At 39.4% G+C, this 23430-nt stretch overlaps 1 protein-coding gene across 1 annotated transcript in view; it reads left to right on the forward strand.

Annotated features, from left to right (window-relative positions):
* Positions 1-3147: 3147 nt before the first annotated feature.
* nck2a (NCK adaptor protein 2a) overlaps positions 3148-23430 on the forward strand; it is a 32080-nt gene continuing 11797 nt past the window's right edge. The window contains exon 1 of the mRNA XM_070914519.1: positions 3148-3337. The gene's annotated coding sequence lies outside the window, so the exon portion shown is untranslated. The remainder of the gene's footprint in view (positions 3338-23430) is intronic.

Genomic DNA, 23430 nt, shown 5'->3' on the forward strand with positions numbered 1-23430 from the left:
CTGCCTAATTTGCTTTCTAATTAAATTTATTTGTTCCAGTATGTGCATCACAGACCATGTAGAAGGAGAGTGGGGAGTTGGGTGCGGGTGTTCACCAGTGGGTTGGTTATTTTAATATCCTGACACTACAGTAATGACCCGGTAAATGTTGGTATGCGTGACATGCACAAATGATGATGGAGACAGTGTTTATCTTTTCTGCCAGGGACACTCTGCCCCCTTGTGATAGCAAATTAAACACTTCAAGAACCAAATCTCTGTACAAGAAACATTTTGTTTGATATGATTATGCTTGAATTTAACTTAATAAAAGTATTGTTTGGCCCTCAGGCATGTCATTTTCAGTTCCACATCCCCAAATCTCAGATGAGCGTCAAATATGTATATGTATGTACATTTCATTACTTGCCTTTCCAGTGTAGGAATAAAGATCAGACACATGGAGGCACTGTGGAATAAGGAACAAGTGAGTGCGTACCTGTCCTAACTGAACTACCAAAATAGGACTGACTCATTTTTACCAACATGTACAAATATAACCTGTTAACTGGTAACCAGTGACTCACTGTCACTAGCTACAAGCTCGAGGTTTCCTCATCCAACACTCATCTTTTCAGGACACATGTAGAGCTAATCAGTGGTACCATAATAATAACCTACAATGTAGATCAGCTTACTGACAAATATGAGAACAAGGAGGGGACTGATCCCACTCATGCTAAACTTAATTTTTTATCTGGTGATAAACCCTCAGAATTGTTAAATATAAGACCTGATTATTTAACATGTTTTCACAATATATGTAAATCTACTGTATCCACTTGCAGTTGTGACACTTTGGGGTCAGTGTGGACATTGTAGAGGATTACAAGTACCTGGGAGTCCACATTGACAATAAACTGGACTGGGCGAAGAACACTAACGCCCTCTACAAGAAGGGTCAGAGCCGTCTCTATTTTCTGAGGCGACTGAGGTCCTTCAACATCTGCCGGACTATGCTGAGGATGTTTTATGAGTCTGTGGTGGCCAGTGCTATCCTCTATGCTTTCGTATGCTGGGGCAGCAGGCTGAGGGTGGTGGACTCCAACAGACTCAATAAACTGATCCGCAAGGCCAGTGATGTTGTTGGGGTGGAGCTGGACTCTCTGACGGTGGTGTCAGAGAGGAGGATGCTGTCCAAACTACGGGTCATCTCGGACAATGTCTCACATCCTCTCCATAATATACTGGTCAGGCACAAGAGCACATTCAGTGGGAGACTCACTCCAATGCACAACAGAGTGCCACAGGAAATCATTCAAACTGTTCAACTCCTCCCTCTGAGTGTCAGACACTCAGAATGAACAGACTGATTCTGGACCTATTTCACCTGTCATAAACTACTTCATTATTTATTCTTTAAATTTCACCAGTGCAATACATATATATATATATACATACATATACATTGTTATTGTATATTTTCTTTACTTTCATTTTACACTTAAATATTGTAAATGTGTATATTTTATATTATATATATTTTATATATGTTATTGTTGTACATACTCTCATTTCTAAATGTATGCTACTTTCTACTCTTGAATGGGAGCACCTGTAACTGCATAATTTCCCCCGAGGATCAATAAAGTATTTCTGATTCTGATGCTGATTCTTTTATTTTACTTTGTGGGAAGATTAAAGTTGATTTTATCTTATTTCACTCTCATAATTACATCACGTGGACTGGAGTATCTGGTTAGAACCAGACTGCTTTGTGTTGGCAACTATTACTTGGTCCATATATATATATTTTTTTAGTTTTAAAGTTCATTCGTGACGCAGGAAACAGCAGTTGAGAAAACAGCCACCCTGAGGTCCATTTAGTATCTGAATGAATACATTTTACAATATAATATGAATGTTTATGTATAATTTATGATATTTTTTTTTCCTTTTTTGGTCTGTAGAGTGTCAACATTTCTGTCATTTGGTGAGAGATATAAGTGTAGAAAGAATAAATTGTCTGTAGATAAATTAACTTTATGTCACTGTTGAATTCTTGAATGGGAAGAATTTGTTGAGGTGGGGTGGCATTTATGAGCTCACAAGACTCTTCAAAACAAACACGGTTTTATAAAACTGTTAGAGCAAGATGAAGACATCAATGCTGTAAAGGCTGTAAACTCCCCGTTGTCATCAGCGGGGATGTAGTCCCCCAGAGTTTGTCCCTTTCCTCTGGCGTTGTCCTGTTCTAGTCCCTGCGTTGGTGACGTAACCAGCGGGACCGGCGATCACGCTAACCGAAGACAGCAGGATCACACCGGAAACTTAGTGATTTTCCTTCAAAATAAAGGTTTTTAATTTTCTCTTCGATAACTTCGTTGAATGGTAACTAAATGCCAGGAGTGAGTAACAACACAGTACAGAGAAAATAGAATATAAGTAGGTACGAAAATATATTTATAATAATAAATGAACACAAAACAATACAATTAAAATAATAGAGGATAAGTATAGACATTAAGAAACAAACTAATGTACAGTCTTTACAGCTTAAGTGCGAGATTTAATAGTCTTTAAATACAGAACAGAACAGAACAGAAAAAGAATCCTTTTTGAGGGTGAATTTACATTTATCTATATGACACTTAGCTAAGATAAAGACTGATTGTGTATGCTTGTTTTGCTATAACTTAAGAACCGAATATGAATATTCATAAAAACTATACTTCATCTGCATCTGTAAGAATAATCCAATAATGTAATATATAATGATATAACACTAAAAAGGGGTATTCTTGCAGAATCACTTCTTAAAACGTATGTTTTTAAAAAAGGGTTTTATTAATACCCAAAGTTTTATTTTTCTAGTTCTACTATGTATTATGTATTTTATTTGTTAATTTTACTGTAATTATTGTACTATATTTTAATCACTGTACTTTTATTTGCTGGACTTTATTCAATTGTGGTACGGAAGTATGATAACTCAAGTAATCAGTGACACCACTGAGACATTTTCACATTCTGACAGCTACCGTTCACCCAAATGCAGTTTTATTTTGAAACTTGAAAACGGAAGTCGGTTGCACATCCGGACTAGCTTGATAGGAGTGATTGATGTGGAGGCAGTCAGCCTGCGACAGAAAAACAAGCGAGGATAGGTCGAGCAGTACATGACCAGTCCATGTTTTAAAAGAAAGAAAATTTGTGAAACCTAAGGATAGGTGGATTTAAACGTTATTTTCTGTCGCTTTTACGCGGGCTTAGTAACTTATTGTTTGGCACGCGGGGTGTGATTTTGGCGTGTTGAGTGTGTCGCCGTTTGCTCATTCTCACTGGAGTGAACACTAAGGTAAGCCTAACCGCAAATGAACTGTGTAAGTTGGACAGGCTACTTTGCCCACTCAAGCGCTGTTTAAACTCTCTCTTTTTTGTTGTGTTTTCTCACGAAAATTGTGATCACGAACAGTCGTAAAAGTTGGGACCAAATTAGTAGTTTAGGCGTCTCACTTTCTAGATTTGACGCTGGGTCTTTGTCCACTCAGATGTGCTTTAACTAGACATTGTGCTAGACCCTCGGCGCGCCTTGCATTTGTGCTCGTAACGATTAAATAGCACACTCTGTATGACTTAATTTTTCATTCTTACAACTAAAACAGGTTGTTAAAAATTATCCCCTCATCTATTTTGTAATTTTCACGGGGGCACTTCTTAAAGGCCTGTAAGCTCAGGCTGCTGTAGCAATACACAAGCAGGTCTGTTGACTTCTCTGTTCTCCAAGACATCTGTTTTGTGTGACTTATTTTCTACATTTCTGCTCTTTATTTACTTAAATCTTAAAACACATATTTAGTCATTTGTTCATTACTAGAGTGCATGGCGTATGTCAGAGCTTCAGTTATAAACGCAATAGCTTACACGATGAACCACATTTGCCAAAACACCATGGATTGGCGATTGGTGCCACATGCCCAGCTTGTCAATGTGTCTAGTGGCTCTTCGTGGTAACTGCACCACCTATCCTTGTCATCAATCCCAGTAGATGACGGGGTGCATTGTCTTTCTTGCTTGTCTGGAGTACTTGCATATTGTCTATAAATTCATGTTTTTTTTTCTTGAAGAGACAGGGAGAAATTTTCTTCTTTTTGTACTGGAAATGTAATAATTCAGGTTACTTTAAGATACAGACAGATGTTGTTGGTGCAGGTACACTTTCATGGCACACCTACTCTGCAGACACACCCTCTGTTAAGGGCACCATGGTAACGCAGAGTCTAGGACAAGGTTCGCTCAGCAATGACAGGTATGTGGAAGGCAAGTGCAATAATAGACTGCTAGGCCTGTATTACAGAAACTTCCTATCTTCCGTCATGAGTACAAAATGTGACTCTAAATGCTTTGCAAATTTCACATTTTCAGCAGTTTTGAAGCCAGGCCTAAATTAGAAGGTTTACTACTCACTGGATAAGAAGGAATACAGAGATGTTTTTTCTTAGACAGCTCCTGATATCAGTGGTGGAAAGTAACTAAGTACATTTATTTTTGAATATTGAGCTGCTTGTACTTTGAGTATTTGAACGTTATACTTCTACTCCTCTACATATCAGAGGGAAATGTTGTATCTTTTACTCCGCTATATTTAACTGAAAGCTAAAGTTACTAGTTACTTTGCAAATTATGATTTTGCATTTTAAGTACAATTTTATATGCAGGACTTTTACTTGTAACAAGTCATCGTAGAGTTGTTGTTTTTTAACAGAGAAGTTAAAGGCATGAGTACTTCTTCCACCACCAGCAAAAAAAGCAAAAACAGTTATCAGGCTCCAGCTTCTCTAAAGTATAAAAACAAGTATTTTAGTCCTCTATGACGGTAAGCTGAATATCTGTGAGTTTTTGATTGCTGGTCAGCCAAAATAAGCAATATGAATGTGTCAACTTGTGTGAACTGTTGGCTTTTTCATGACATTTCATACACCAAAAATTAACTGATTAATCAAGAAAGTAATTTGTAGACTAATCAATAATGAAACTAATAGTTAGTTGCAGCCCTACTGTGTACTGTATTCTGCTTCACAATAAGGTTTAGTCTTATATAAAAGACTCAGCACTTTGAGCCTCATGTAACGTTGAGCTGTCAACCATTTACTATAGTTACTGTTTGTAAATAGTAAGAATCCTTGAAGTCAAATGTATGTGGAACTGTGAGTCATTTCCTGATTCTTGAATTAAAATTAGACAAGACGAGATGTTTTGAACACATTCCCAGTCACTCAACATTTCTTGAATAGTACAAGAACACTTCAGGAAATCACGTCAGTTAAAAGGTATGAGGAATCATTGTCATCAATAGTTGCTAACTACAAGTACAGCAATTCAAACTGAAATTATGAATCGATTAGTTGATTGACAAAAAAATAATAGGCAACTATTTTAATAATTGATTAATTGTAAAAACAAACAGTCTCAGGTCGCAGTGTTTCCAGTGTGATCTTTTGCTGCATTTCTCTCTTTACCAGCTTTGTAAATTGAAGATACATTTTTCACAATTTTCTGACACTTTACTGACCAAACTATTAACTGAGAAAATAATTGACAGATTAATTAATAATAAAAATAATCGGTCGTTACTACTTTACCCTCACAGAGACTAATGGTGCATTCAGGCAGCTGATCAGTTAAGAAATCTTGAAAGTTAACCTCCAGGAAGTCGTCCTCAAACAGCCAACAAGGTAGTAAATACCAAAGATAAACTTGGGCAAGTTTTATAATGCCAGAGTTTAATGTACGAGTTATGGTGTTTATTTTGAGACACAATGGAAAATTGGCCTACAACACTCCAGATTAATGACAAATATATTGATATCACTTCATTTCTCTACAGTAGTGTGTGTAAGTAATTGCAGCAGCATACATGTAATGATTAACAACATATCCAGGCGGATAAAGAGAACAAACAGAGGTGTTAGTGCTAGACTATTATTATTATTGTTATTATTAAGTATTTACACCTTCCATTGGCATTTTCATTGGCCTAATTAGTTTGATGTGTTTATTAATGACTGACGCCCACATGGAAACAGATTCCAGGTAAATTAAGTATCGTCATATGATAGGATCATATGAGGTCCATCTGACTGCACAGTATAACAAGTGACCTGCAAGTGATGGGTTTTTGGAAAAGGAGGAGGTTGGACGGAAGTTGATCAAGAGAACACAGGATTTCTCTGTCGCTTGCTGAGTAGTTATACATGGCAACCTTGTCTACTTGTTATGATGCATTTGGTTTTGAAATAGAGACTTTGAAGGAGACGCAAATCTTTCACCAATTGTTAGTTTGTCTTATATGGGCAGATAGACATGGTGGTATCGCAGGCTTTGTGTTAGCATGAAAACTGAAAGTGACATTTATTCAACATTCATAATTTCATGCACAGTCCTGGATTTGTAGCACACACATTTGTCATTTTGAGCCATATCTTTACAGGCGAGACAATAAGCCCAATCCTCTTTCCTTTTTGTATTTGATTGCACAGTTATGAGCTGAGACTAATTACTCTGCTCGTCTTTCTCTCTCTGAAATGATGCTTAATGGGCCTAAAATGTCTTCACACACTGTAAGTGATTAAATGTCACACAGTGCCTACACAACGTTTTGTTCATCTATTGTTCTGGGTAGGAGTTGGTAGAAAAAGACTATGATATTAGCAGGAAATAGTTTGCTTTTTTTAGGTTACTATTTTATGTAATGTGTCTTTTTTACTAAAACGTGAATGGGCTTATTACTGTATGTAGAAAGAGTCTACCATAATGTGAACTGCACATAACTCAGTATAATTATAAATGTAATAGTCTGTGATAATTCAACAATAAAAAATTCATACTTTAATTATGTAATTGGTCGTTAAATAATTTAGGATAGTAATTTGAAGACCAAGTGACATATCTGTCTCTTTATCTGAACGTGTGCGCTGTGAGAAAAGGGTTTCAAAGTTGCATCATCCTTTTACATTTTATGACCCATACTAAATGGATTTTCTCAAGGAAGGTGAACCCTATACAGATTTATATGTGACATTAAAACACTTAATTACAGTATATGTTTATAACCCCTCCTTATATCACTTAAACATGTTTGTACATCCCAAACAAAATAAGTGAGTACCCCAAACTTTGAGTATCTCCAGTAGTCCTTCAGGAAGCTACAGAACAGCAGGGATAGCCATGTGGGGAATAGAGATCATTGTCAAAATTGGTGTTTTGGCTTTGTGGAAAGCGTAATGTTTGCCTAATCTCTGTAAGAGAGGAGAAGGAATTAATAAGAGCAGGCACAGATGGGCGGTCAGGAGACATGGGGCGATATTCATAAAGAGCATCATGTTGGTAGCGAGATAAAGGTCGTCCCATTGTCATTGTAATCATCTGTAATCTGGTGAATGGGTAGCCATTAAACTGAGAGTACATACAGTTATGACAATGGACCCCCCCCTTTCAGTGACCCCATGATCTAGGAGGAGAAAGAGGATTTGTGCTACTATTAAAAAGAAGGCAACACAGTGACCATTGAACCACTTTCAGAATTTATATATAACTTCCTGGTATTGTTGATGATTTCTTTCACACCACGTCACCATAGCGCAATAATTTATTTCTTAATTGTTATGGTTTTTAGCCACGTGAGGCTCAAGGGATGGCAATGTCGGTCGGTGAATATTTGTACAGACATTCTTGGTCCCCAGTGACTGACTTAGGTGATCCCCTGACTTTTTCCACCATGAGGTAGACTGTTTTTTTTTCTCAACTCAACTGCTTTCACTTATTCTGTGAAATATCTCAACATCTACGAGCTGGATTTGAATGACTTTGGTGACCTTTCTTTTAGCGCCATCATGAGGTTGACAATTGTGATTTTGGGTGAAAAATCTCAACAACTATTGACATTTCATCTAGCGTCATCAAGTCAAATTTTTTATTTTCCTTTGGTTTATGACAAAATACTTGCAACTAACTAACAACATTTCCATCAGCATCAGCTGTAATTTGTGTTGCCATGCTAAAGTAACATGGTAGCCATGGCAAACATTACCTGCTTAACATCAGCATGTAAACATTTTAATTGAGAGCATGTTAACATTTAGCTCAAAGTACACAGAGCAGCTAGTGAGGCTGTAGACTCTTGTTAAAATCAGTTTTAAAAACACAGTTGATGAGCAGACATGAGCGTCTGATTTATATGACTTTATTTTCTGCTTCTTATCAGTAGTTTGGGGTTTCAGTTGTCTGTCTGTTCCTCTTCTGTTCCTTTAGTTTATCCATCCTCTCCTCCTCCTCCTTCATCTCTATCATCACCGCCCTCCTCCAACGCCGGGCTTGAGTTCCTAATTCATGCCCAACAACTGAACTAACAGTCTTCAGTGGCTTCAGTGTCCTTGTGTCACCAATGGGCACCAGGCCTAATCCTTCTCTGGGACATGGGGGGGGGGGGGGGGGGCGACCATGAAGGGAAGGGAAGGAGCGGGAATAAGGGAGGGAACTGGGAGTGAGTAAAGCTGGTGATAGTACAGTGGTACAGTATCTCAGTCTTACACTCACTTGGTCCACAAAGCCACAGCTGTGGACTAACTAGTCTGTGGATGGTGCATGATGATGTCAAGGCATGAGATGACATTGGAGGTGATCACAGAGGTTTAGAGAAGTTCAAGAATTTGAAACATGATGAAGAATGTAGGAGTAACGGGCATATTATTTAAAAGAAAAACGGCACCAGACTCCAGCAGAGAACTGTGAAATTCAATCTCTAACGCCTGTAGTGTTTCTTAATTAATGGAATGATACAAAAAACATGAAACTCGGGGAGCGGGAGGCTGTAAACCTCCTCAGGTCTTCAGGGAGATTACTTTGGAGATTGTAAATTCGACTCCTCCTCCCTCAACAGAGAAACGTGACCATAAATTCATAAACAGACTGAGAACTGCTCGTTAAATCGTAATCAAGGACCAGAGGCTCCCCCACACTTTCCTTCAGTGTGTGTGGGGTTCATATTACATGGCAGAAAATTGGTACTTTGGGCCATGAAGAGAGAAGGAGCGAGGGGTGAAACCCAACACTTCTTAGCAGGAGAGTAAACTTTGGACAAAAGTTCAGGACCTTAGGTACCTCTACACACATACCAAACACACACACACACGTGAAAATATTAGAGTTGAAATAATTAACTGATTAATTAGAAATTTGCAGAAACAATTTTTATTACAAGCCATTAAAATCGACAAATTATGTTCTGGGAACTATTACTACGATTTCCTGATACTTTAAAGCCCTAACAAGTGGCCAGTAAATCAAGAAAATAATAGGGATGCACAAATGTTTCTCCACAGATACAGATTGTGGTACCTAAAGTCAAAGTACTGTCCAATACCGAGTACCCATACCAGTGCTCCTTTTTCCAAAATGTAAAATCTGTTAACCTCTCTGTGCAACCCTGGAAATTTTGTTTATATACAACTTATGTGCAACAGCAAGTATGTTTTGAAGGAAACGTAATGTTAACCAGACTATGTTTTCTATTAACATGATATGTTGTTAATTAATGTTGCAAAATGTTAATTCTGTTCCCACAAAATTATCCGATCTTGCCATACAATATCTGCTCCTAATGACTACAGCCAAAACTGTTATTCTCAAACCTCAACCCTATATGCGCTCCCATAAAATCCTTTTCAATGGATTAAATAATTGGCATCTTTAGTTGCATCCCTCAAAAATATTATTAAGAACAGTTGAAGACATAACCTGTACCCCTCACGTGCCTGCTTAGTAAGTCTTTGGTTTATTAACAATTAAATTATCTTGTTTAGATGGCTTGCATTGTCTAATAATGTGTGAAGTTGTGAAATGAAGAGAAGGCTGTAGCTCATTGGAGTTTCAGTGACTCATGAAAAGAGTTAAGCTGTTGTTTGAGTTTGTTCCACCATGTTTGTTTCAGCGGAGGCTTCTGCAGGCCCTTCATGCTCTAATTGATTTAATTAAGTGGACATTTTCCCCTTTGGCTGTGCTGATGCGCAGACCGGCAGCATGCAGGCAAACATTGAGTTATCTCACCCAGAGCACCAGGCCTTTGCTTATCTGTATTTCACAGAATGATCCACGTTCCAAGTTCCCCTTAGAGCATCACCCAGCCCACGTTACACTCATCCCTCTGAGGTTCAGCCTCATTAACAATCTCTCACTGTTCCTGTGGACGTTACGAAACGCACCGATGCTTTAGTAAACATTATGATTCACAGTTGTGAAGGGTTTCCCCCAATGAGCGATGAAGATTGGCTCTACACATGCTCACATTTTGTGATGGGCAGACATATACACTGGTTGTCTGGTTTGTTTGTTTTTTTCGCCAACCTTGCCACTTCAGTTATGGTCACTTTTAATGTTTATTTCAATTGAAACAGAGCATGTGCCCCTGAAAATTAAGATAACTCTATTCTCCTTGATTTTAAGAAATCTTGTACTCCTACTGTAATTTGGAAGTTCGTATGAGCTGTTAACTCTGTTTGCCTGAAGGCTGCACACAGACTCGTGCCTCCTCCATGACTCATGTATTTCCAGCTGTTTCCAGCTGTTCTTTTCACCTGCCAGCGATGAACTTCACTGAGAAGTATTCCCCTAGTTCTCCAGGTTCTCTAACCATCCAGTAGGATTTGCTAGTGCAGCGGCCGTTTCTAAAATAACCCGCCCATCACTTTCACAGGTTGAAATGACTTAACATTTCTGGCAGCAAGTTATATCAGCTGTATCTAATTATCGTGAATTCCAAAAGTAACTTGACGACAAGCCAAAATATGACTGATCAAGGTATTTACATTGCATCAGTTTCAGGCATAGGAATCCCCCAGTTAAACTTTTATTCATACATCAAGATTTTAAGATTATCAACTCTATATATATATTTCTGAGTCAGTGTCTCCACTGTAAGGGGCAGATAGCTATTGAAAAGTAAGGTGTGCAAAGTAAGTGGGCTACACTTACATATTAAATCAGCATTTCATATCTTCTGCTGCACATTTTCAGATTGTAGCCACAGGGTTTTGAACATTATTCAGGCCAAAATTCAAACTGCTACTATCAAACCTCAACCCTACATGCGCTCCCATAAAATCCTTTTCAAATAAACACATCTAGTAGTGTTATAGAGTGTCTGTGTAAGTGTAGCGTTTGTAGCAGTGACTAACAAATAATGTTGTGCTACATGGTCAACACAACAGTATGTTTTAACAATGTAAACAATTTACAAGTGTGCATGTTTTCAGCTGCTGGTTTCACATTTAGCACACTTTCAAACAGACATGTATCACTGAAATAAGCTTGTTTTGCAATTTGTTGGATTTAAAATAGTGCACACTCTCAGCTCTCTCTGCCACATGGTGAGATAACCTCTGGGTTACAGGATCTACAAGCATGCACTGGATGGCCAGTTGCTTACCTTAAAAGTATTGTATATTCATCATTATGACATTCCCTTGAGAGAAAACACCTTGATGATTCATGTGACTTAAGCCTGCAGAGAGAAATCGGAGAATGTGTTTGTAAGTAATTTCCCCACAAAATAAGACATCTCTGAGATTAGGGGAAGTGTCCACACTGCACACAGAGAATAAGAAAGTGAGAGCTTCACTACAGGCGTATCAATAGTGCGTGTTTGCCTGGACGTGCATTATGGGAGGGGTTATATGGATGGAATTTAACTCTAGTGTAAACCTGCCACCAGCGCTGCTGCTTCTACAATGCAGGAGCTAAACATTGTGGTCGGAATTACACAATGAGCAAGACAAGAACAGACAAGTGATAGTAGCTACATCTGAATCAGAGACCGGACAACCTGCAGTGTGCAAGGCTCTGAGCTAGCAGGCCTTCTGTCACACATTGCAAGATAGAAATATTTATTTATCTCTTTCTGCAGGACTAACTACTTTGTATTTCTACTGTTAACCATGCGATCATTGTGATAAAATAATTGTCACAGTGATAAAATCCGGTCTCATAGTAATACATATATTGGTGTGCAGTGTTTTGCTGCCTGAAAAAAAACTAAACTGGACTTCCTGGATCGCATTTCATCGTCTAACCAGTACCCGAAGCAACGCGCCCCCACCAAAGCAGCATTTTTGGGGTTTTCTGTCTGAATGCCCCCTAAAGGAGGAGTAGCATTTGTGTCCTTAATCTGTAGCTGTAGTAGATTTACAAAGAAGCCCTCAGATGAATGGCCGTTAAAATTTTGACGAGTGTCTTAGTGTGGTATGAAAGAACTGTGCATACAGACATTGGTCAACAACAAGCAAAAGTCACGTGACAGCCTCTCTGAACGTCAGTCAACATCAGTTACAGCAAACATTGGGACAGTCTGGCTAATCATGGCTGATAATTCAGTGCTCATGAAATCTGTATGAGGACCGGTTCATGCTTCAGAAACAACAGCTCAATTTAGATATTTCATTTTAATATTTTAAGCACATTGGAAGTGGAATCACCAGTTCACGTAAAGTTTAACATGCGGGCTATAAAGATATTATGTCTTAATTTATTTGTCCTGATGTGTGCTCCTGCTGCGTGCTTGGGAGTTGATTCAGTTGCTGAATGGAGCAATATGATAGGCCTCCTCTAATCCATTTGTGGCCTTTCTCTCTCGCTTATTCTCTCACACACATACACATGGCTGCAGCTGAAGGAAATCCTGCTTTATTTATGAGATGTATAGCTCAGTGAGTGCCACAGGGTTCTCCTGAGAATTCAAGACTGCACACACACACACAGTATTTGGCCTGTGGAGTCTCTTCTTTCCTGTTCTCACACACACACACAGCCATATACACATGCTGCAGGGCATCTATTTACCCTATCTGCTGTTTTGGCTTGGCAGAACTACAGTTGTTTGAGTGTGACCGAGGTCTTCCTCAGCAGTGCACGGAGAGCTGCCGGCAGATACTCGCTGAATGTGGTGCTTTTGTGTTTTATGTGGCAGCAGTTCAGTGGAAGGAGTGATATCATATGCATGTCAGGGAAGCAGAAATGCCATCCTATGCTCAGGCCACATTAAATCACTGTGGCGGCATTTGAGTGTAAAGTGAAATGTCAAGTTATGAAATCCTACGGCACAGAGAACCATAATAGAGGTATTTAAACTGTTTAAATTATCAGCCAAAGCAACAGAACAGAGAGGAACACGAAGGCGTGGAGATAACATCATGTGCAACCTTTTTTTTGGCCCTCAGCTGAAGGGCAAACAAGAAACCAAAGTTGTTCATATGATTTAGAGGTGTCAGGAAAAATTGTTCTTGTCCGAAATAGGGAGCATTTAGCCAGGTGTTTCATTCCTTATGTTGGAATTTTGGCATTTAACACTAGAGGCTAAATTAATAACAAATATTCAACAATTGAAAGGTAAAATCAAAGTGAAACGAATGTCTTAAAACAAGTGGGACCCCAAAGTGGCTATAATATAATTCTCCGCAGCGGCGGACTCACTAAACTCTACCTGCTCAGCAGCTTATTTAGTTAAAAGAGAGTGAGAGTCATCAGGTTGACAGACACATGACTCCACATGAATGATAATGTTGCCTCGTAACTGCTGGATGTGTATATGTGCAACATGAAAGGTGATGATATGTAAATGTTGAGTTCACAGCTTGTTGTTGCAGATTTAAGTATCGCAGTGTGAAATTCTGTACTACGTGTATTTGTGCACATGTCATCCTTACAATCCTGTCTCATTTTAAACCATCAGTATAGTGAACTATGTTTAGGGGTCATTATTGACAGTGTTTTTAAAAAACAAACAATGGTTTAAAGGGATAAATCGACATTTCAGTAAATACTCTTGACCTCTTTTTACTTTAACTTTAGTTAGATGAGAAGATTCTGGAGGCTTGTCATCACTGTGAGGTTGCCAGGCAACCAGTGAGGCAACCAGTGGAACAACCAGCGGACACTCCAGGATGTCACTGCACCCAGCCAAGACATAGTTAGACACAAATCCTGCACAGGACTATAACTTGTCATTTTTAGACTTTTTTTAACAGACTAAACACACACAAATACACTGGTAGGATTTTGTTACATTTGCACAGAGCCAGCTAGCTGTTTCCCCCTGTTTCTAGTCTGCATGCTAAGCTAAGCTAATCGGCTGCTTGCTGTAGCTTCTTATTCGATGTACAGTCATGAGAGTGGTATCGATCATATCATCTAACTCTCTGCAAAAAAGGCAAATAAGAATACTTACCAAAAATCTTGAACTATTCCTATAACTGCTTTTGTTTTACCGAAGAACAATCATAAAGAAGGCTTCTCCAAATTTGTCCAACATGCCTGAATTTAAGATACGCTTCCAAGTAGACGTGGAGAGGGCTGTATAGAAAGTAAGAGTAACAATCTTCCCCTCATTCTTTTTGAGTAGTTGTTTCCTGAACTCATTCCCATAACTTTATCTTCTGGCAGAATATCATTGCAGAGGTCATTGAGGTGTGGCAAAACCAGTTCTGGTGATGTGAAGGAGTGGAGGCATACAGTGATTTTATGCATTGTCTTGTTCAGCTGATGTTGAAACATGGCTCCCAAGAGCTGACATGTATGTGGTCCATGTATACATGGAGAAGAGATGTAGCTCTTATATATGCCATTTCCATTTCCAGCATACTGTTCTGGTCTCCCAGTGGCTCTAACATCAACACAAGGTTATGTAACATAGACAAACAAACATGCGCAAGAAAGACAAGCAGGACACCAACTCCCTGCTAATGCTCCTTTAGAAAGAGTTCCCATGTGTCTTGGAAAACCTGGATAAATTTAGACTGTTTTCAGTCACTCATGGAAAATAACAGTCACTCAAGGAAAACAAACAGCATGGTAAAATGTCCCAGAAAATGTTTGAGAAATTTGCACCTTCTCCATTTGCCAAAAACAAGACTGTCTTGTCTCATTGCAACAGTCAAAAAACTGATCATGTTTGGTTTGCTGATGTTTTGTAACTCAGATTGGCTCACTTTTAGACTTTTGCAACATAAAAAAACCCCTGAAGAATAAATGACAACAAAAATATAGTGAACCAGGAAATGGTTGCTCCTTTGTATCCACTACATTTTAGTAAATGTAAAGATGTAAAGATTTGATGCTTCTCTTTGTCACGATTTGATAAACTTAATATCTTTTTGGTTTTGGACTGAAAAACTAGAGATTTGATTACGTCACATTGGGCTCTGGGAAATTACAATCTCTATTTTCAAACATTTTAAAGACAAGAGAACAGCCAGTTTAATGGAAAAAGAGTTAGTTGGCCACTTGTAAGTTGCTTTTTGACTTTGCCTCCATTGTTTGCCATTTTAAGACTGTTATGGCATCTCTCATTCCTGGCTATATTAGATACAGACATGGGACACCTCATTAAAAACCCAAAATATAAGATGTAAATTTCTCCCTTTTGATTACTTCTTTTTCTTTTTTTTTTTCTTTATTTGTTCCCGTTTATTCTCCCCCACTCTTTACTTGCCATACACACTAATGGGATTGATGGTATGGTGTTGGTCTGAAGACCATGTTGCTGTACAGCTTTTATGTAACGTCTCAAGAGGTGTGAGAAAAAAAAAATGTAACCTAAAAATGAATAAATATAATGAAGGGCTGCCCTCAGAGTCAGGATAAAGATATGTGACTGTGACATATCTGGATTGTTATCACCATCAGTAGGAGATTATTTACACGACTCAGTTTGTATAATCCCTTTTAAACCCTTTTGTTGTTTGTGGCACACAGACTTTTAAAATATTAACTGTGACTGTCCACTCAACAGTTGAGTAAATTATCCACATCTGTACTGTGTGGGTGATGGCGGTGTTCAACAGGTCTGCATTGCATTGCACCAGTCTTTCTGCATTGCTCTCGCTGCATCAGTCTGTTCTCTCTTGGGAGCCTCAAGGTAGCACCCGATCAAAGAGAATAATTCAGATGGAGCAGAAGGTACAAAGAGAAGGTAAAGATCAAGCTGGGATAGACTCAACAGTGGTTTGTGTTGCACGGGGAAGAAGAAAGGGGGCAAGATAGTTTTGGAGGACTATTTCTGTACTGTGTTTCCGCATGAGCTAACCTCATTTTTCAACATATTCTTTCACAACTTATCCCGAGAGAAGGTAGTTTTAAAATGAAGTTGGCAGCCCATTGGGTGATTGCGAGTTTATTTCCTCATATAGCATAGGGTCATCAGTGTTGGTACTGCCTGCAAACTCATCACATATGAAGCACAAAGTGAATACTAATGCCTTGTTTTTCCTCTTTCAGCCCTCTTTTTAATCCATGCACATACTTGTTCCCAAAAAAAAATCCACTCTGAGGTCTGTGGATTATCGAAACTAACTGGGGCATCGTTTCTGGAAAGAGACATTGCTGTTGAGTTTTTTTTTTATGTAATTCTTCACTGCTGTGAGCACCACAAACCAAATGTTATTCCATTGCCTCCATTGTATTGTGGTTGTGGCAGAAATCTCAAAACCTGAACAAATAGAACCAAAACTTTCTGCATGACTAGATATCACGAGGCAGAGTTGGGGAAAATATGTTTTTTGTGGTTTGAGCGAATGGACCCTTAAATATAATCAGGGTGACTTTTTTTTTTTACAGTTTATGCGCTGTCGGTGTATTTGCTTTCCATTAAAATGCAGGATCCATCAGTTGGGAAAGGAGCTGTCAGGGCTGTGAGGAGAGTAATGGGAGGCTCGTAGGAGTACAAGACAATTTAAAAGTAAAGAAACACACCAACGCTGCTGCTGCTTCTGCATCCCTGAATGGGAGTTGTAAACAACACACCAGTTCATGAACAGACACAAAACAGCATTAACTGGCGCACTGTTGAGGATTGTTAGTGCATGTGACCTAGATTGTATTGCGTGGAATTTATTCTTCCATGCAGAGGGAAATGAGAAGTGTATATTTGAAGTGTTGCATCTCTAGTTCAAACTTTGCTTTGACAGACACGTTTTTTAGAAAAGCGCAGGGTTAACGGTGTATGCTACTGTGCTGGAGGGGAAACTGTAGGTAACAGGAAATATACAAACGTGTACTGATATCATAGTTATTGCTTCACATCAACTGATAAAAACACTGGTGAAGCCTTTCACAGAACTACAAACTCAAAGATATCTGTTACTGAATTAACAATTATTTTTTCTATAAGGAGGAAACATCCCGATGAGTTGAAGGTGAAGTAATTTGATAATGATTTCTCAACTCTTGCATAGTGTGTTTGTTGCACACCGAAGTATGATTGCTGCCAAAGATGAAATCTTTACACTCAGTTGTGGTCAGACATGGTGGCATTTGATGGATAGCAGCAGGAATGGGGTACAAGTCGTAAGACGGAGGAGGGCAGTTGTGTGCACATCCAATCTTATATTTAGGTAAGAGATTCTGTAAAGGAAAAAGACAACTGTGGTGTAGCATAGTGAGCAACAATCACTGCAAAGACGCATAATTAGCACATTGTTTATTTATATTGTGACTAATTACCGGTTCCTAATTTCATGGGATCACTTCATAGTTCAGTCTCCTCTGAAAAAACAAAGTGAAGAATGTGGAGAGGCACCCTGTCGGTTTTTGCATCTTCTTATAAATTCCATTTATTTTCCAAATTAATAGAGATGACATGGAAACTTGCAGATGTAAAGTGAGTGTAGTCTCATTACTCCTCACTTGCTTGACTCTCATGATCATTCATTCATGAAGAGCAACTTTATACTCTGGATGTTCATGATCACTCCTCACATTAATAGAAAGTGTATCTTCTTACTGCTGAGTGCTCCTGTTAGATTGTCTCTGGATTGCTAATAGACTGTATTGATTATATGGTGTCCCGTAAGAAAAGCTGAAATGCAGTGCTTGTTTGTGCTCAGGGCTTTTTGTCTATTTGACTCCAGAAGCTGCTCATATTCAACCACGTTTCCAAGCCAATGAGACACTGCAGAGTGGAAGTGTTTCTTGCCTGCAGTCTCAAAATGCTCAATATGGCACAGAGCATCTCTTGTTCTCTGTAGACCCTGCAGCATTTTTTATTTTTTTTGGGATGGATGATCTTGTGAAATTCACCCCTGCTTCAGGAGAGAGTGTTGAAGAAAACTACTACCTAACTTTTGTGTTTCTCTCCATATTTTGACAGGACATAGATTTGCAGAGCTCGGTGAGACGGAAAACACCAATCTGGCTCATTTTGAAAAAAATGCAGTTTACGTATAAAAATATTTAGAGTTTGTTTTCATATTTCCCATCGAAAGCTTCAGAAACAACAAGTAAGTTGGGACGTGTGTTGACAGCTTTTTCAAGGTCAATAATGAACGCTCACATAAAAACATTAAAATGTGTGGCCGGCGTTTTCAGATTTATCCACCCTGAAGAATTGTTTTCAAAGAGCTCAGTTTTTGGGGTTCACTTTAGTCTGGGCGTACTCGGAGAGAAGGTCCCCGCACACATGCTTCATGATGAGGGGTTAGAAAAGAGCAGTGCTGTTGATTTGAAAACAATGCTGTAGCTTATAGCCACTGCCACATCTTTTGTTGTTTGACCTGGAAGTGATCTGTTTTTCACACATACTTTATTCCCCCCCCGCCCCCCCCATCTGTCAGACACAAACACACCATCGCCTCAGGTTTTTCTGTCTCCTCCAGTCGAATGAAAACAAGCGGCATTGTACATCAAAGCTGTGTTCACTACATTTGCCCCGCTGTGCTTTACAGTGCTTGCCTTTTGTTGTTGTGCCAGGGGACACGGGTACCAGACTGTCACATACAGAGTTAAAAATAGAGACGGTCCTTCCCGCTTTACTTTTGAACCAAAGCTGTTAAAAAAAAGATAAAATAGACACAAGGAAAACTATGCTAAAAGATAAGGCTTGCATCAGAGAGGTTGTGGTGAGAGGATTGTGTTATAAACCTTACAAGAGAACAAGCTGCTCAAAAGAGACATCTCCATGTGTTTAGAGTGCAGGGAGGTTTGCAAAGTGAACAAGCGCTGCACTGTTATGAGGGAGGTAAAGTGGGCATCAAGGAGTAGAGAAAACAAGTTTGAAGTCAGCTATTTATGGCTGGAGGGAGGGAGAGAAAAAGAAGAACTCAATGCAGCAGGGATTCATCGTTGTTTATCATCTTTCAGTGCAATCATTATGATGGAATAATATCAAATTAACATGATGCACCACTCTGTGCCTAAACTAAGCAGATACTAATTAAAACAGCAACTCGCATAATGTGATTTCTAACAAATTAAGGACCGAAGGTTGATGCTTCAGGAGAAAAAACATCAATACTTACCATCTGCCTGCACAGATAATGTGTGATGCAGGGATTAAACAACAGTGGTGACGCACAATCAAACCTGCTGTGGTGCAGTCGTTCTGCTGTCAAAATACAGTGTTAAATATTCTCATGTAATTTTAACATGCAGTACATGAAACATGATGGTAAATGATATTACCATCTTACCAAGGGGTTTTGGGGATACTCTCTAGTACTCTCCTTTTCTCTTTTAAGGTGGAAAACCACCACCCAGAGCCTTTGCCCCCCCTTTTGTAGAAAGAAAGTTAATCCTTTGTAAAGAAATATAGAAAATCGAAGAGTAAAGGGATGAAAGTCAGATTCTTTGGGGAACGCCCCTGTCAATGATAATAGGACCACCCAGCGACTGTTGTCATGGAGACTGACTCAACAATGTTGGCTCTGCTCAGGAGAGAAGGGCTGAAGCTATGACAGAAAATGAAAGTGACATGTGAAAGATTGCTTTTAAATAGAGGTTGGGGGGAAGGAAGGTCTGTTTTAAACACAGAAGGGAATTCCACGTTTCTGTCATCAATCCATTTAGGCAAGTGAAGATTTGAGGCTTTTCTCCAGAAGTGTGTGAAAGTGCAACATTGCTGCTTCAGTGGCCAACATGTCGTAACATTACCACATAATTTCTGTATTTACTTTATTGTACACACATTCGATGAAATTGATATTTTCGTAATTAATCGTTTATATCCATATATTTATATATGATTTCCTAAAGCCCAGTGTGACGCCTTCAAATTGGTTTTATGTCTGACCAACAGCCCAAAATCCAAAGATATTCAATTTAGTATCAAAGAAAAGCAGCAAATCTTCTTGATTTAAAAAGTTGGAAGATAGGTGGGTTTCACATTTTTTGCTTGAAAAATGACTGGAAGGATTAATCGAGTCAAGTTAACAACTTAAAATTCAATGTTGTGTTCACAACTTGTTTCCACTGCCCCGAAGCAGCTGAAAAAATCTGTTACTGCAGGTTTATATTTAATTGTAAATGTCTGCTGATCAGACTGTCTGAAATCATCACAGCAAGGAGCTGGACTCTTCGGGGTTTTTTGGGTGTGTGCACTCTGGTTTAGATTGTGCTTCTTACCAACAGTTGAATTTGACAAAGAAGCCTCTTCTGGCTTCACATGTGAAGTCATATGATGAGGGGATAGCAGCCCTGGCTCTGTTCGCGTGGTCTGAGTGTGCCTGTTCTCGGTCCTATTTTGAGCCGACAGCGAGAAACCCTCTTGGTGTTGTATTGGAGATGTCCTTGTTAGGTTTGAGTTGAGTTTTTTTTTTTTAATCATTTTCAAACTGAAACAGAAGAAGAGCGCCGACCTCATCAAAGGGAGGCAGATGAGCTTCTGTCATATACCACACCCTCATGTTTAGTGCCTGGGAGTGTGTGCCAGAGATGGAAAATGTACTGTAGCTTGTTGGGGTATTAAACATGGCCTGTTTCACAATATAGCTGTCACTCAATGTTTGTTGTGGCTTTGTTAGTAACGGCAAATGTGGCAGCGGCAACTTTACAGGAAAACATTGTTAACATTGACTCCATTGAAAGGCATCTCATTCTGCACTGGCCTGGTTTTGTTATGAGAGACAAATCATTCTATGAAGACGGCCTCTTTATCACAGAGCCCCGTCCACAGTAGCTGTTAACAGCGAGTCTGGCTTCCTCATGTTTTAGTCCGTTCAGTCCACTCCAAGTGCTTCCTGTCATGGAGATCCTTCCTGTTAGAGGCAACCACTGCAAACAGTGCGGAGTGGAGGGGGGAGGATGGGGAGTTGGAAATGTCTCCCATTGGCTGAATCTTGCCTGTCTTTGACCTGAATGCCAAACACAGAAAGCTCTGCCAGACGTTTTTTTTCTTTAAACATCCCCTCTTTTTTTTTCTAATCCTCTTTTACTTTCCTTTTCTCTTTGTGTGGTGTTGAAAGAGCCTCTGAGCGTTCCCCCTCTCAGTGAAGGGAGTTGTGAAGTGCTGGTGAAGCCCAGCTCAGCAGTCTGTCGCTCATCTTTCCTCTTTTAACTCTCTCAGCAGAGGAATGGTGGGGTCACGAGGAGCAGGAGCTCTCAGGCTTTTCTCTTTTTAAACCCGGTCTCTCCCAAGTCTGTTTGTTTGTTTTTCTTTTGTGTGTATTTGTTCGCTCTCTCACAGGAAAAGCGTTTTTTGTTCAACCACCTGTCTGTTTGTTAACCGTATCAAGGAAACTCAGTTAGTGGCTCTGATTAAATGACAAATGTATAATAAAATGTTCTGTTTAGTGGATCCAGTTTTCACCCACACTTGACTGAAGTTGTTTAAAACAAGACTTCCAGATAGATTTTTGTATAATTTCCTCGCATGGATTTCATTGGCACGTCAAGAGTGAGAGTTAGAAGGCATCAGAATGGTATAGCTACCACTCTGACATATGTAATTGCCCATAGAGGAGGATGGTTTCGATTTGTAGTGGCGTTCCCATCACTCTGCCTAATGAGCAAGGTTGTCAAGGAGACAGAGAAATTGGTATCATGGATGAGGGGAAGCAAAGTACTCATGCGAGGATGGGAGAATATCGTGTTATTTTGCTCATTAACATGAAGTCACAAGTGGAAAGAAATAACACTGGACAACACTGAAATAACTCTGGTGCGCTCTGGTTCACTGATCTAAAAGCTGTCACTCGAACTGTGGTGCCGACCAAACAGGAACGGACAGGAAGGTTTTTCTCGATCCGCTTCCAAGTGAACTTTGCTACAGTTAATTTTTGGTGCAATGAAGACCATTTTAAGATTGAATACATATGATTTTAGCATTAATTCAAAAGCTGAACTTCTAATAAATCCATCTTCTTGCCATGAATTGTCAAGAGAGTGATCTCAAAAGTGACAAATGTGTGTTTGTGTGTGTGTGTTTAACAGGTATGGCTGTGCAGGGTTTTCCCTGATCAATCCAAGGTGGAAAGGTGCTCAAACAGACGAGTTGAGCTTGTGTTTCTCATATCCGAAAACAATGTATTTGGGATTTTTTTTATTTTTATATTTTTACTTGGGCCGGACCAAGTGAACTGAACTACAGGTGTGGTGACAGCAGGAATCTTTTGAATCTTTGTAGAGGAGGAAAATGAAAAAGTAGAGAATCCCAAACTAAGCCAGGAAATTAATACCACTGAACATTTCCGATCTGCTTTGTATTTTAATATCTCAAACGTAGTGACAGTCAAATACCGGGCAGAATTTTCCCAGCGGACATCATCAGGTTTGCTCATCCAGCCGAATAAATGCAATAAAACGAAAGGAAAGTAGTCGCCTGGTCTAATCCAGCAGCTCTAGCCTGAGGCGGATGGCCACAGCACGCTCACATACCTCCTGTCTCCTGGAAGAGTTGACATCATCCATCCCTCATCTTGCCATAAATCTGCCCTTCCTCTTTTATTTCCTGCGGTCTCTGAAGAATCACAGCTGCTGTGTTTTTGTCTCGTCCTCCATGTCAAAGTGACTCTTCCACCGTCTTCCTTCGGCTGCCTTTATAAAAGTTGTCACATCCTGGAAAGTTCAGTAACTTCACTTATGGTGACCTTCACATAAACTCTCCTAGTGGCATGTTGCACGACTCCCTCCTCCCCTGCCTCCCCTGCTGTCCCGGCCTGCGAAGAAATCCTGTTTGACGGCTTTAGTGACGGCAAGCAGAGGCACATTCACAAGTGCAACGCTTTACTGTATAAACTGTTGCACTTTTTTTACTGCTTGTCGTAGAGATAGAAAGCAGCTATTACACCCTCTCATGCAGTGACACACAACCCTGCTGTCGGTTGTGACTGTAACTGTAAGAATGTATTCGGTAATGCCTGCGCTGACTCTGTGGTTGTGGCCTAATTGAAGTGGAATTGAATATCTTTGGTTGAAGAAAAAAAAAACAGCCAGCGCTTTTAGAGTGCCATCATTTGCATTTCATAAAATGTAGCCTCCACAGAAGATATCAGTCTTTCCACCAGTAATGGAATCTTTTTTTTATATGCTCTAATTTGTGCAGCTACACTTCTCATGACTCATAATTCTCTTTTGTGGTTACGCTTTATCTGTGCTCGGCCCTCTCATTAAAGAATAAAATGTAAACGACAATAC

Source organism: Enoplosus armatus, chromosome 11 (assembly GCF_043641665.1).
Source record: "Enoplosus armatus isolate fEnoArm2 chromosome 11, fEnoArm2.hap1, whole genome shotgun sequence".
Classification (NCBI taxonomy): domain Eukaryota; kingdom Metazoa; phylum Chordata; class Actinopteri; order Centrarchiformes; family Enoplosidae; genus Enoplosus; species Enoplosus armatus.